Source organism: Thermobia domestica, chromosome 1 (genome assembly GCF_964235325.1).
Source record: "Thermobia domestica chromosome 1, izTheDome1.hap1.1, whole genome shotgun sequence".
NCBI classification, from domain to species: Eukaryota; Metazoa; Arthropoda; class Insecta; order Zygentoma; family Lepismatidae; genus Thermobia; species Thermobia domestica.
Genome location: NC_137454.1, coordinates 7,552,859 through 7,567,673, shown reverse-complemented (window position 1 = coordinate 7,567,673; position 14,815 = coordinate 7,552,859). Strand labels below are relative to the sequence as shown.

At 33.2% G+C, this 14,815-nt stretch overlaps 1 long non-coding RNA gene across 1 annotated transcript in view; it reads right to left on the bottom strand.

Moving 5' to 3' along the window:
• Positions 1 to 14,815, bottom strand: part of LOC145665883 (uncharacterized) — a 119,307-nt gene that overhangs the window by 87,093 nt on the left and 17,399 nt on the right. Inside the window, exon 2 of the long non-coding RNA XR_014127675.1 lies at positions 12,421 to 12,563. This is a non-coding gene — a long non-coding RNA (uncharacterized LOC145665883). The remainder of the gene's footprint in view (positions 1 to 12,420; positions 12,564 to 14,815) is intronic.

Below are 14,815 nucleotides of genomic sequence, written 5' to 3'. Positions count from 1 at the left end.
ATAAATATCTCTCAGGTCATACCTTTACAAGCAGAAACGCGCCATGTAGCAACAAGGTTTTGGTTTTCTTTAATGTTGCCCACAAGAAGAGGAACCTTCATCTCGATTATGGAACCAAAAGAAAGAGAGACATTTTATATTCGGGACGGGACAAGTCTAGCTCAAATTATTGTCTCGCTTTGGAGATGAGAATGGAGACGAGACGAATAGTATCGTAAACATTTCTCGTCTTGTCCCGATTCTCGAAATAGTATATGACCATTCTCTAAGTAACAATTGCTATGTAGAATGAATCTTATAGGTTTCTTGTTACTTTGCGTTTCAGAGCTCATTGAATTATAGTCTTTGTTCGTATTTTTGTAGCAAAGCTTTTATAATAGCCTTTGCTTATCCTAAATATTACTTTAATATATGCCTTACTGTTGAGTGATATTCAGTTATTTTTATTACAGTTATTTTCCTTATACCACACAGTAGAATACTTTTTACATGGTACTTTAGTGGAAAGTATTTGTTTAAAATGTGGATAGTTGCAGAGGTATGTTGAAGGTACGGAACCCCTTCTCCGAAATCCCTACGTTTAAATAAGTGTTGCCAAATCTTAAGGCAGCATTAAAACTTTTAATAAATTTATTACTGCTATTATTATTATTATTATTATTATTATTATTATTATTATTTTATTATTATTATTATTATTGCTTAAGTTTTGCTAATTTATTTTTTACCCTATTCAAGCCAGCTCCCGCCTAATGGGCATTGTGCTAAACAAGCAGCCTAAGTGTTGGGTTCTTGCTTTCATTCTCATCATCGTCCTCTTCTGTAGCTTAACCGGCATAACCATTAGTTAAAACAAATTTCCTTACGGCTCTTGTGAGTTCTCTATCTCTACTTTCTACATGAAATTTCCCTCGAAACTTTCCCTTTTAACATTTAGCTAGTTGTAGGGACGTATGCAGAGGTTAGGTCCGGATGGCCCTGACGTACTCTCTAATCCTGTTTATTTTGTAACTTCTACCTAACACTACGGCCGATTTTACTGATTTTAATACAATGTGTCCTCATACAGAATTTGTCTTATTATTATTATTATTATTATTATTATTATTATTATTATTATTATTATTATTATTATTAGAACTTAATAACAATTCCACAATGACGTTTTGCACAAATATATGACTCATACTACTCCTGAAAGATGATCCGTTTGTATTCGTGAATTGTTTGCGAAACGCGCGAAGTTTTCAGACATTTGAAATTGAGATTTCAGACTGCGACGTCATGTTATAAGTCTTTTCGACTCTAACTTGTAAGAACAAGAAAAATTGACTATTTTTCATGTTATTATACATTAGAAATATCAATATTTTAAACTATACTTTTTCTGAATATTCTCGGAGAGATCCGAACAAAGGACCCATAACTGAAGAAAGGAATGTACAAGCCAATACCGTAATACCGCGTTTTTAAGTAAGATTCAAGGAGCACTCGTCTATGTAGCAAATTGCAAATGTTTCACATTCCAATATTTCATTAACGATGAAAAACTGATTTCGGTCATGATAAAATACTATAGTGCAGAGAATTGAAGTTTAAATTATAAAAAGACAGAAAGTATCTCCGTAACGTATCACTATTATTTTCGGTTATTCTAGTTTTACAGGTATTTTCAGTAACCATGAACGACATGGACACGAACACTGAAACATCGAAGACATGTAATATTTCAAAGGCTCTCCCACCGGGAATCAAAACTTAGACCCTGCCTATTGAACTAACTGATGGTTAGGGTTCCTAGTTTGTTCCCAACGCAAGTAAGCTTGAGACGGAGAACGTCGTCTTCTTGGGTTTTCTCGGAACACTCCCACATTCTCATTCCACCATCTTGTCCATCATAATTAGCTTGTTTTATGCAGTCTTCGTCAACCTAAGAGGCATAATCGTTGGACATTAAACGTAAATATTTCGTTTTCAAGCTTTAAACACAAACCAATCTGAATCGAAAAACAGTTGTAATTTATATTGCTCATTGACGTTGCTCATGTTGCTCATGTATTTTGTACAAATAAAATGCAGGAAAAAACATGAGGAATCGTAATTGTCGACTAATTGGCGACTAATGATAACTTAATCTAAAACGAAACAACTACATATCGTTTGAAACTTTTCCAAAATATGAACGGATATTCTGAAAAGTGCCTAGCAGAATTTGAGTGAGTCAGTTAGTCGGTGGGTCAGTGGGTCAAATGGGTCGAGTTTTCTTAGCGTCAGTGGGTCGTGGGTCAACAGTACGTGACCCACTGCGAGCCTCCACCCACCGTGATCCATGTGACCCACCTGCTAGCATGACACACTGCGACCCACAACGCGCCGACCCACTCTGCTCACTGCATTGTATACAGCATCTTCTGAACAGCATGTTTCTTTTAACACTTAACCCTAACCGTAGAAACTGAAAACAAGTTTCTTATTGTTTGCAGTTTGCGATTGTCCAAACGAGGAAGGCAACCAGATGGGGGCTAGAGAGTCTAGCCCTTTAAACATTTCGTGGTATCTCCAGACCTCAACACAGAAAACACAATTTGTAAGAGAATTTGTAATCACTTATTCACTCCTAACATATTCATGGCTTCCCTAAACCTCTGTGGCTGGTTGCGGGCCTGGTCGAAACCTGGTGTATGTATTTTGTTGTAATAGAAGAAAGTTGTTACTTTGTTGGAGTTGAAGAAGAAAATTGAAGAAGCAATTGAGGTTAAATTTATATCTTGGCAGCCAAGGTGAAACGAAACGACACCTGTATGGTTTTAATCCGTTTGTACTACTATTATTATTATTATTATTATTATTATTATTATTATTATTATTATTATTATTATTATTATTATACAGTATAATCGTATAGCAATGCTGCACACGTAACGTATGTAAATCACTTTTTTGAGTATTATTTTTTTTTACAAAAAAAGAAGAAAATCATTGGACCTGGTTCAAACTACGCTCCCTGCGCTAGTGCGTAGGGCCACAAAGACCGCCAGTAACAGTTATCTGATTTCTGCTGTACTTTCATATGCTACGGCGGGAAACTAATAATTTCAACTAACCACCTCCTACGAGTTGAGTTGCGGGTGATTTAAAAATATTCTTCTGAAGACTAGTGAATTTGTCTATGTTTTTCTTTCAAGGCCCCTATTCCCCTGTTTCATTTGTTTCTGTTTACTTACCTGAGATGAGTATCTCTTGGTGAAAATAGAACTTGAGCCATTCTCGGATGTTGATATTTGTAACTGTAATAATACCAATAGGACTTATACAACTATTTGCCTTTCGAGACCACGAACTTTTAGAGGAGATAACTACAGAAAAAATACAATTTTGAATCGCTGTAATATATAAATTATTATATAAAAATGAAGTAAATATGTGTGCCTAATCATTACTGACAACTTGCTGTCAAATGAAATTAATGTTGGTATATAGTTAGGACTCAATTTAAACTTGAAAGTTATCATATTGCTTTCATTATGATAATATCCGTAGGTATAGTCGGGATCCAAATTTTTGCGAAAAAATGAGTATCTTACAAGTCTTTCAACTTACGGAGCAGAAATTCAGTATATTATCTCTTTATTAAAAATGAAGAGAACGTCTCCTAGCATTTTCTAAACTTCTCCTTTATGTGCGCAGGAGGCATTTTCTATATATTTTAACTTGTGTGGGGATGCCTTGGTCTGTACAGGAAAACCCAAATCACCCGACTCCATGAATGAATTGAAAATTTCGTGGGGCCGGGTGGAAACTTCAAACCTAACAAAGTCGCTTAAAATTAATGATATAAGTAGAAATGTAACTGTTAATAAACGATCAAATGTACAAGGTAATATGAGTCAGGGAGTAGAACCGATTTCAGTCAATGCTGTCCAATTAGCCCAACTATCTAATAAAGCTGATGATACACACTCAGTGACCAGCAATGTTCTTAAACTATGCTTTCTTAATGTACAAGGGTTGAAGGACAAATCATTCCTTATTTCAGATTTTGCCTACGAAACTGATTTACATATTTTCTGTGTGAGTGAACATTGGAGTGCGGACAGTGAACTCCAATACAACAATATAGATGGTTTTTCTATGGCAAATAGTTACAGTAGGAGTATATACATACATGGTGGGGTCGCTATCTATGTTAATAGTCAAATAGAATATCGTCAATTAGATATAACTTTTCTTAATACTGAACGTGAATTTGAATCAACTGCAATTTTTCTGGATCAGTACAAGTTAATAATTGTATCTGTTTATAGAACTCCTGATAGTAATCCAAATATTTTTTTAGAAAAATTGGAGAACTTATTGGCATTTCTCAGCAACTGGCATAATTATGAGATAGTAATAGGGGGCGATGTAAATGCACATTTTGATGTGACTACTGACAAACGAACTGTCCATGAGTTACTTAATCTACTCAGACAACATAATCTTCAAGTGATTAATCGTAAACCGACTAGAGGCACAGCGTGCTTAGATAATGCATTTACCAATGTAAAAACGGAATATTTAACCAGTAATGTATGTCAATTTCCTTTCTCAGATCATGATGCCCTGCTAGTCAATCTAAGTACAACAAAAGTAGAATCCTGCAACTTTAGTTTTCCCACCACCGAACTTATAGCAACTAGGCCCATCACAGAAACTAATTTGCAAAGTTTCATTCAACAATTATCGTGTATAAACTGGGAAGTTAACATTAGGTATGATAATTTAAATGCCAGCGATACATTTGATCTTTTTTTAACAAAGTTTCTAAATATTTTTGATATGTGTGTGCCTAAAAGGGTGGTCCGATATAATTCATCAAAGAAAACAAAGTTAGGTAAAAGAACGTGGTATACCCCAGAACTCTCTGCCATGAAAGATAAAGTAATGCAGTATTATAATATATATAAGAATAAAATGACTAGTGAATCCAGTGATATTTATAAGTCTCAAAGGAGTAAATATAAATCTGCAATAAAGGTAGCGAAAGCAACATACAATGAAAATTGCATTGAATTATCATCAAATAAATGCAAAACTGCATGGAAGATAATCAACAAGGTAAGCAATAGAAATAATAATAACAATAATAATGTTACGCTGTCGCCTGATACTCTTAACACGTATTTTGTTACTTCCGTAGAGGAAATCAAGAAAAACAATGCAGATACTAATGTAAATATGTATCAGTATTTAAGTCAACATACTCCATTTAATAGTTCTTTTGTTATTAACCATGTTAGCCCTGATGATGTCATAAAAGTAGTTAAAAAAATGAAAACTTCGGACAGTAAGGATATATTTGACATATCGAGCATCCTTATAAAAGCTATAATTAATCAAATTGCGCAACCCCTTGCAATATGCTTCAACAAATGTTTCTCTCAAGGTATTTTTCCCAAAGCACTTAAAATAGCAAAAGTTATTCCTATACACAAAACGGGAGATCGATCGTGTTCATCTAATTACCGTCCAATATCCCTTATTCCAGTTTTTTCTAAAATTATGGAAACTATTGTTAAAGATCAGCTATATAAATATATGACTGAGCAAAACATAATTCTAGAAGCTCAATTTGGATTCAGATCTGGGAAATCCACAATTGATGCAGTAGAATCACTAACGAAAAAATATATGAAGTTTTTGAAAATAAGGGTTTTGCTCTAGCTACATTCTGCGATTTAAGTAAAGCATTTGACTGTGTTGATCATAAAATTCTATGTGATAAGTTAGCGTATTACGGATTCCACAGTAGCAGTTTAAACTTTGTAAAATCCTATTTAAAGGAACGTAAACAGATAGTCAGTGTTAACAACATGTATTCAAACATTTTAGAAGTGAAATATGGGGTACCGCAGGGTTCTGTTCTGGGTCCGGTACTATTTTTAATAATGATAAATGATTTGCCTCTAAATACTAATACCACATCAATTCTATACGCGGATGACACTACGCTACTTAACATAAATACAAGCTTTGAAGAAGTGTATATAGAAGCTCAAGGCGCATTAAGAGAGGCAGCGACCTGGTTTAAAAGAAATGGTTTTGTGCTAAATCAAGATAAAACAAAAAAAGTAACCTTTAGTCTCAATCACTGCAATGATAGAGGAAACTATGATGTATCTGAGGTTAAATTTTTTGGTATACATATAGACAGCCAACTAACCTGGGAACAACATGTCAAATATGTATGTACAAAGCTCTCCCGAGTGCTCTTTCTGTTAAGAAAATTGAAAGATACAGTTCCTTATGAGTATCTGAGGAATTCATATTTTGCATTTTTTCACAGCATAATTGGATATGGGATTTTGCTTTGGGGTAACAGTAGCCAAGCACATGATGTTCTAGTTTTGCAAAAGAAAGCCATCAGGATTATTGTTGGAACACATGATAAAGAACACTGCAAACCACTATTTATCAGGCTTAAGATAATGACAGTAGTTAATGTATATATTTATCAAGTGCTACTTTACACTAAGAAAAACCTGGCAAATATGACACTCAGAGATGAAGTACATACATATAATACTAGATTGTGTAAGAAAATTGATATACCCTTCACTAGATTATCGATGATCAAAAATAGTTATTTAGTGATAGGACCAAAGCTATTTAATAAACTAACATCCTCCATACAACAGCTGCCATTTAAGGTTTTTAAGAAAAAGTTATATGACTGGTTAATAACGAATCCATTTTACTGAATTCAAGAGTTTAGTGAATGTCAAGACATTTTGTCCTAGTTTGCAGTATCACTTTATTTCAAATATTATTAGGTTGTTCATAATAATATTAACCAATAACTGATTGTCTGTATGTAATGATTATTTTATATATATATTTAATATTAACCAATACTGATTGTCTGTATGTAATGATTATTTTATATATATATGTAATATTAACGAATAACTGATTGTATGTAATGATTATTTTATATATATCTGTATCTGTATTTTATATATCTGTATCTATATGTATATTTCATTCGGACGTTGTCTATTGCTTGTAAAGCTCAATGACAATAAAATATTCTATTCTATTCTATTAGTTTGTAAAAATAATCGAAAACAATCGATATTAGTTGAGAAACAAACAATACAGTACTTCGCGTTAATATATGCTTATCATCAAGGGTGGATCCAGGACGCACTTCTGCGGGGACAGTAGGTTGTAATACTACTACCTAGAGCTACTTTTAAGAGATCCGACCTCTGGGTTCTATTTATATACAAAATAAGAAAGTTTCCTCTTCTGGGGGGCGATTGGCCCCTGTATCCGCCCCTGATGACCATGCGCTTTCTACTATAATAATTGCTGAAATTCGTTTATTATATGGAACGCTTAAAGCACAGGGCAATCAACCCATAACGTTGTGAGAAAAATACACATAAATTTTGTAATATAGGCTTCTGTACGTTGTTCTACAGACCTTAAATAGGGACTTTAAAAAATTCATCCGTTTTTCCACTAAAAGTATCGAAAATTCAACAAGGAAATAATTAGACCATGATAACTTAATTGAAGTTCATCGTAATTTTACACATGACAAACAATCTGCCATTTTATATTGTAAAGTTCGGACCCCTCGTTATTGTAATAGAGCGGTGATTGAGCGATTGACGGTAGAAATTCAAACTCCAATAAGTTAAAATTTCACAACCTGATTGTGTTACAAGTGTAACTCTTTAGTCGGTAAAAACGCCGTGGATCATGTCAGAGTGGATGATGATGCTTTTTGGTGGGTCAGTGGTTTATGGTGGATCGTGGGTCGGAGTGGGCCATAGTGGGTAGTGGTCCATAGTGGGTCACGATGAGTGGTAGTCAAGGGTCATGCTGGGTCACGGTGGGTGCTGGGTCAGTGGGTTTGCGTCAAGGTTTCGTTGACCCACGTCACCTCTATGTTATGTGGTTTCGGTTCCGTTTAAACTTGAAACAGAATGTGTCCGTTTATTTCAGAAAGAAAAAACGTAATTTGCTTCAGTTTTCTATGATAATATACACTATATTGCCACTTCTCAGAATATCCGTATTTTTTTGGAAAAGTTCCAAACGATATCTAATGGTTTCGTTTTAGGTTAGGATATTATGAGTCTGCAGTTTCAATTTTTAAGGAAATCATGATTCTCCATTTATATATACTGTTAAAGGACGTTAATGGGCAATAGAAAATACAAATGTTTTTCGGTTCCTATTGATTTGGATTTACAGCTTGAAAACGAAATCTTTATGATCAACGCCCCCGATTATAGTGCTGGTTGAGGAAGACTGCATAAAACAAGTTAATTATGTTGGACGAATTGGTGGATTGAGAAAGTGGGAGTGTCCTGAGAAAACCCACGAGCACGATGTGTCCGTCTGGAGCTTACTTGCCTTGGGAACGAACCACTCACACAAAAATCAGATAGATCAACAGGCGGGGTCTCACTTTCGATTCCCGGTGGGAGAGCGTTTCAATTATCACATGTCCTCGATGTATCTGTGTTCGTGTCCATGTCATTGAAGAATACTGAAAATACCTGTAACACTAGAGTAAGCGAATATAATAGATATAAGTTACGGAGATACTTTCGGTCTTTCTTAAAATTTAAACTTTGAATTCTCTGGACTATAGTATTTTATCATGACCGAAATCAGTGTTTCATCATTAATTAAATATTGGAATCGGAAACGTTGCAATTCGCTACATAGACGAGAGTTTCTTGACTTTTACTTATAACAGCGGTCTTAGGGTAGTCGCTTGAACATTCCTTTCGTGAGTTAGGGGTCTGCGTTTCGAGTTCCTCCAAGGATATTTAGAAAAAATATTATAATTTAGAATGTATATATTTCTGATGTATAATAACATACAAAATAGTCAATTTCTCTCGTTCTTTTTTTACCATTTAGAACTGAAATCACTTTTTTTCACAAGGGACAAACTAACAACATAACGCCACAGTTTACAATCACAATTTCAACTGCCTAAAATCTTCACGTGTTTCGCAAAAAAAATCATGAATAAAAAACAGGTCATCCTTCAGGCCTAGTATGAGACATAAATTTGTCTGAAACATCTTTGTGGAATTGTTATTAAGTTCTTCCACCCTTACCAGTAATAATGATAATATTTTCGTTCGCCATTTTCAAAACGTTCCATATATTCGTTGTACATTTTTTTTCGTTCAACATTTGATTTTATATTTTGTTAAAATATCAATAGAACGCATATGTAATCCAATTTCTCTTACCCAAAGAAAATGTGTTACTATGTATCGTGCTGAAGGCAAATCCTACTTAGATTTATTAAGGATTCCGAAAATTCGGTTTTCATATTGTCCACTACTTAACAAGTTTTTCTCACCGTCCTTTCCTTTTAAAGTATCTCTTATAAGGTACCTCATTCTTATTGAGGGTTGTAAAATTTATTTTTATTTATCTTAACGTAAGTATGTTTATTTGCATTGGAATATAACGTAATATTGAAGTCTCAAGTATACAATAATAATAATAATAATAATAATAATAATAATAATAATAATAATAATAATAATAATAATAATAATAATAATAATAATAATAATAATAACATGAGGACAAATTTTGTATAAGGACACATTGTATTAAAATCTGTGAAATCGTCCCTAGTGTTAGGTAGTAGTTACAAAAGAGCCTGAATCCGGAGACCTCTCAGGACAATCAGGCCATACCCTCTGCATACGTTCCTACAACTAGCTAATTGTTAAAACGGAAAGTTTCGAGGAAATTTCATGTAGAAAGTAGAGATACAGAACTCACAAGAGCCGTAAGTAAATTTGTTTTAACTACAGGTTATGCCGGCTAAGCTACAGAAGAGGACGATGATGAGAATGAAAGGAATATTGGAATATAGAAAGTGGGAGGAAGCTGAACCCTGAGAAAACCGACACACAGGTTGTTTGTTCAGTCCAATGTCCACTAGGCGGGAGCTGGGTTGAATAATGTAAAAAAATAAATTAACAACACTTAAGTAATACTACTACTACTACTACTACTACTACTACTACTACTACTACTAATAATAATAATAATAATAATAATAATAATAATAATAGTAATAATAATAATAGCAGTAATAAATAATTGTATTAAAAGTTTTAATGCTGCCTTAAGATTTGGCAACACTTATTTAAACGTAGGGATTTCGGAGAAGGGGTTCCAAACCTTCAAGACACACCTCTGCAACTACCCACATTTTAAACAAAAACTTTCCACTAAGGCTTCATGTGAAAAGTATTCTCCTGTGTGGTATAAGGAAAATAACTGTAATTAAAGTAACTGAATATCACTCAACAGTAAGGCATATATTAAAGTAATATTTAGGATATGCAGAGGTAAATGTAAAAGCTTTGCTACAAAAATACCTACACAGATCATAATTCAATGAGCTCTGAAATACAAAGTAACAAGAAACCTATAAGATTCATTCTGCATAGCAATTTTTACTTAAAGAATGGACATATACTATTCCGAGAATCGAGAAAAGACGAGAAATGTTTGATTACTTATCGTCTCGTCTCGATTCTTATCTCCAAAGCGAGACGATAATTTGAGCTTGTCTTGTCTCGTCTCGAATGTAAATGTTAATTCTCTCCTTGTTTTTAGAATGGAGATGAAAAATAGCTCTTCTTGTGGGCAACATTAAATAAAATCAAAATATTGTTGCTAGATGTCACGTTTCTGCTTGTAAAGGTATGAATTAAGCGATAATTATCTCCGAACTTTTAATCTTCTACGAGATAATAATTATTAATATTAATTTATTATTATTACTATTGTTATTCATGAAGATTTGATAGTTCAAGTATTGTAACATCCGAATATTCAAATATTTTAATACAATAAAACGTGTGTCATCGTCGATCAATCACCATCAAAAATTCTGAAATAAAAAAAAATTCCCGACGTGGTTTCGAGCCAGGAATTTCCAGCGCCTTGAACGTTAAACCACGAGAACTACACGGGAAATCATTGGTCTTTAGTCTCGTTACTTTAGGTTTCTTAGAGTTCGCTTCCAAAGTTGTATGTCATATTTGTTATTTTTCTTTTTTGTCATATTTCTTTTATGATGATATAATTGAATAATCTTTGGCAGTCTATATTAATAGCTTGAGTTGTTCTTAAACCTTTGGTTCACAAGTTTTGTTGTTCTCCACACGATACCACAGATATAGCTGATTTAATTCTCGTACTGTGCATTTGTTTCAAAGCAGTCACCATTACCTGATCAATGATTTATGTCCACCACGATACATTGTGTCTTAGTTACAGGACGTTTACTTCCTATCTGAACGGCGCATCCACCAAGTCAACTTTTGGAATATCCCATTAAGTTAGCTTTCATCGTACTTAAAGGAAACTTATGTGAATGAGTTCATAGCAGGATGGATAGAGTCAAGGTTTGATAACTACAAGGTTCTTGGTTCAAAACCCGTCCCGGTAGCTTCAGATTTTTTTTAAAATTCTTAATTCCTCAATACCAAGATCTTTCTCTGCCTTCGTAATCATCAGATAATCTGAAAATAATTCTCCACCTTTGTTCGAGAACTGCCTAATGTGATCCTCGCAGTTAGAAACCTTCCTTTCTTCTGGTTCACAAAATCACAATTTTCGTAATAATATGAATGTTGTCCGATCATTTTCACAATTCTACATCTTTGAATATATATCATCCCTCTCAACTCCATACTTGAATCTCTCTCTCTCTTTCCCTCCCTTTCAATGTCACCCAGGAACTCATATGGCTTGAGATTAAACCTGCGACTCTTCAAACCAAATGTAAGCTCTCTAGCAATGTGCTATGGTATCTCATTAGGTTTCTTGCTAAAAGTAATGTCTTTTAGGTTCTATTCGCAGAGGGGGGAGATTCTCCACCGACATAAGATTTTCACTTTTTTATTTCTGTATTACTATACATTTGATGAAACGATAGGTATTTATGAAGCGCAGGGGAAGGGAAATTACGCCCTACTGTACTGCCAAATGACGGCCCTGGATTTTTTGTAAATTGAAGACTTTTGGGCAGAAACTGGTTAAGTCCAAAAAATGAAAATGTTAAGGACGTAGCCTCACCACGGTTTCCACTCATCCGATCTTCTTCAAACTTGGCGCATATATAGTAAACCAAAAGTAAGTCGACACGTATTTTTTGTTTCTTTCCGGAAACCGGTTAAAGGGTCAAAAGCCTCCTTTCTTAAAAAATGGACCCTTTTAATTAAAAGTGCCACATTAAAGAAGCGAAACTCTGCCGATGCAAAGATGGGTTCAAAATAGGAAATGCGGGTTTTGTCGTTTTTGCGAGTCGTCGAATAACGCTAAGGAACTAAATGTGACCCAATAAGATTATTTAAGAAATTATATGCTTACGTCTACTCCAAGCTCTGATACGTTGTTTAAACAATGTGCTGCTGTTAGGACAAAATATTTATTAAGAATACTGCCACCACAAATAGAAACCTCTCGAGTGTTTGCTATAGGAGTAAGAACTTGCACGAAGTATGGTGCATCTCCTGAAAAAAATTATAGAAGGAAAGACATTTTGAAATTGTAATACGACAATTTTTTATCAATAGAATAAAGAAAACACTACAATTTTCATTCCAATAAGTCTTTGTCTTAATTTAAATAAGCAGTTTATGATCTTATGAGGAAATAATATAATTATGTTTTCATTTGTCTAAATCATTATTATTTTCTTTGCAGCATACTTTAAACGAATTTTATATTTAGGAATTTTATCACAAGCTTTTAGCTGTAATGCTAGTAATTGTTTGTAGGAATTTCACAATTAAAATTTGTAAAATAATCTTAAAATAAATTAATTAAAATTTGTTCTAGTACAATTAAAAGTACTAGAATAATTCAAATTAATTGACCTGAATTAGATTACAATTGTTCGAATTTGTGCGATTCCGGAAGATAGTAAGGTTTATACAATGGTTTTAATTATAATTATATTCAACTTTCTTCTTATGAAAAATTCTTGATAAACAGAAGGGAGGATTGAAACTAATAAGTACAGTAATATATTGTTAAATTTTAGGTTTGTTAGATCTATGCTATACACTTTATATTTAACTATTATATTTACGTCTATTTGCGTATTGCCAATTCAGTAAACTGTAGCTGTTTCAGGCAAAGAATATAGATTATTTCTAGTAATACGCATTTAAGCACCATCTATGTTTATATTGTAACAACAACACAAATAACAAGGTTTAACGATTATATAGTTTCTTTACATCATACGTATTTAGAACTTCGTAAATGTATACATGAAATGTACAACCTTAATTATCTTATTTTCGCTCTATTAATTCAACTTTTGCTTCAAGTCGTAGTTTTTAACACCTCAGGGTAACGTTTAAACTTTTAAAATAATCTATATAAGTAAGCAGTTTTTCTAAAAGTTAGAATTATACATGTTAGTCTCAATTGAATACGTTCTAAAGTTTGGCTTTAAATCGTTAGTTCATTCATTGCAACTTCTGCATAATATATGTAGTCATGGAGAAATAAGATATTTCTGTTCCTTCGTAGTCATTATGCATAAAATCTCCCTAGCAACTTGAGTGTTATGTCTGGGTCATACACGGAAAGATTCAGTTGGTCAGTAGGTCAGTGGTTCAAGTGGGTCAAAATTTGAGAGTAGGTCAAGGGTCGTGGATTCAATAAAACGTGAACCACTTCTAACCTTCCGTAACCTACTCTGGCTCACCGACGCACGCTGATTCACCCACCAATTACCATCCAAAGCCTCATTCTGCTCTCAATGTTGCAGGCAGCAACTTCTGAACACTGTTAAACTTATCTACTTTTTAAATCCTCTGTTTTTCTTCTTTTTCAAATTGTTTCTATTGATATTTGCAATTGTAAGAATAGGAATAGCCTGCTTTTGAGAAAAAGCCTGTGAGTTTTGAGTTGCTTTCTCTAGTATACAATTCTGTAATCTCTTGAATTCAATCAAACATTACTCTTGGTCAATAAATTAATTAAAGTGTAAAACAATTATACATATTAGCACATACATAAGTAATTTGTATACGAAGTACCATAAATTATTGTTAATAAAAAGTTTAGAAAAAAATAAAATTTCAAATTTTCAATTTTGAAAAATCTAAACAAAGAATTTAATAAAGTGAAATTTCGCAGCCAATCAAGGTGCTACAGGGGAAGCATTCCAATAATGAATTTAGTCAATGAGATCTCACTAAAATTAAAAGAGTCAAATTGTTTTCTACACATAAAATTAGACAAATAATTGTTATTATAGAAATTTATTTTCAAGTTACAACCTTTGACTATGATTTGTAACTACTATGGTAACGTTCATTAAATATAGAAAGCAAATTTTTAAAACAAGGTTGGAGGATCATAAAATTGAAACTGTAATGTTGTTGCCGTATATCAACACATTATAATAATTACATATAAACTTTGACACCGAAAATTGGGAGTTTGACAATGATTCATCGCATTATATTAGAATAATATACATATTGGCTCGTAGACTTATTGTATAGCCTGCACTTATCCATCTGTTTATGTGAGAAAACTTTTGTATGTTTATTTGAAAGTAATTAATTTTAAATATGATGAAAATTTATAAAATTTAAATTTCAACTATCATTTTACACACACATGAGTCCATATTTGCTAAAGAATATATCGAAGGCTCTGAAGCAATTGTCATTGCTTACATTTTGATAGAGGATCTGTGAAGTGGAGGAAGGACATTATATATCCTCAAAAAGGTAAGAGA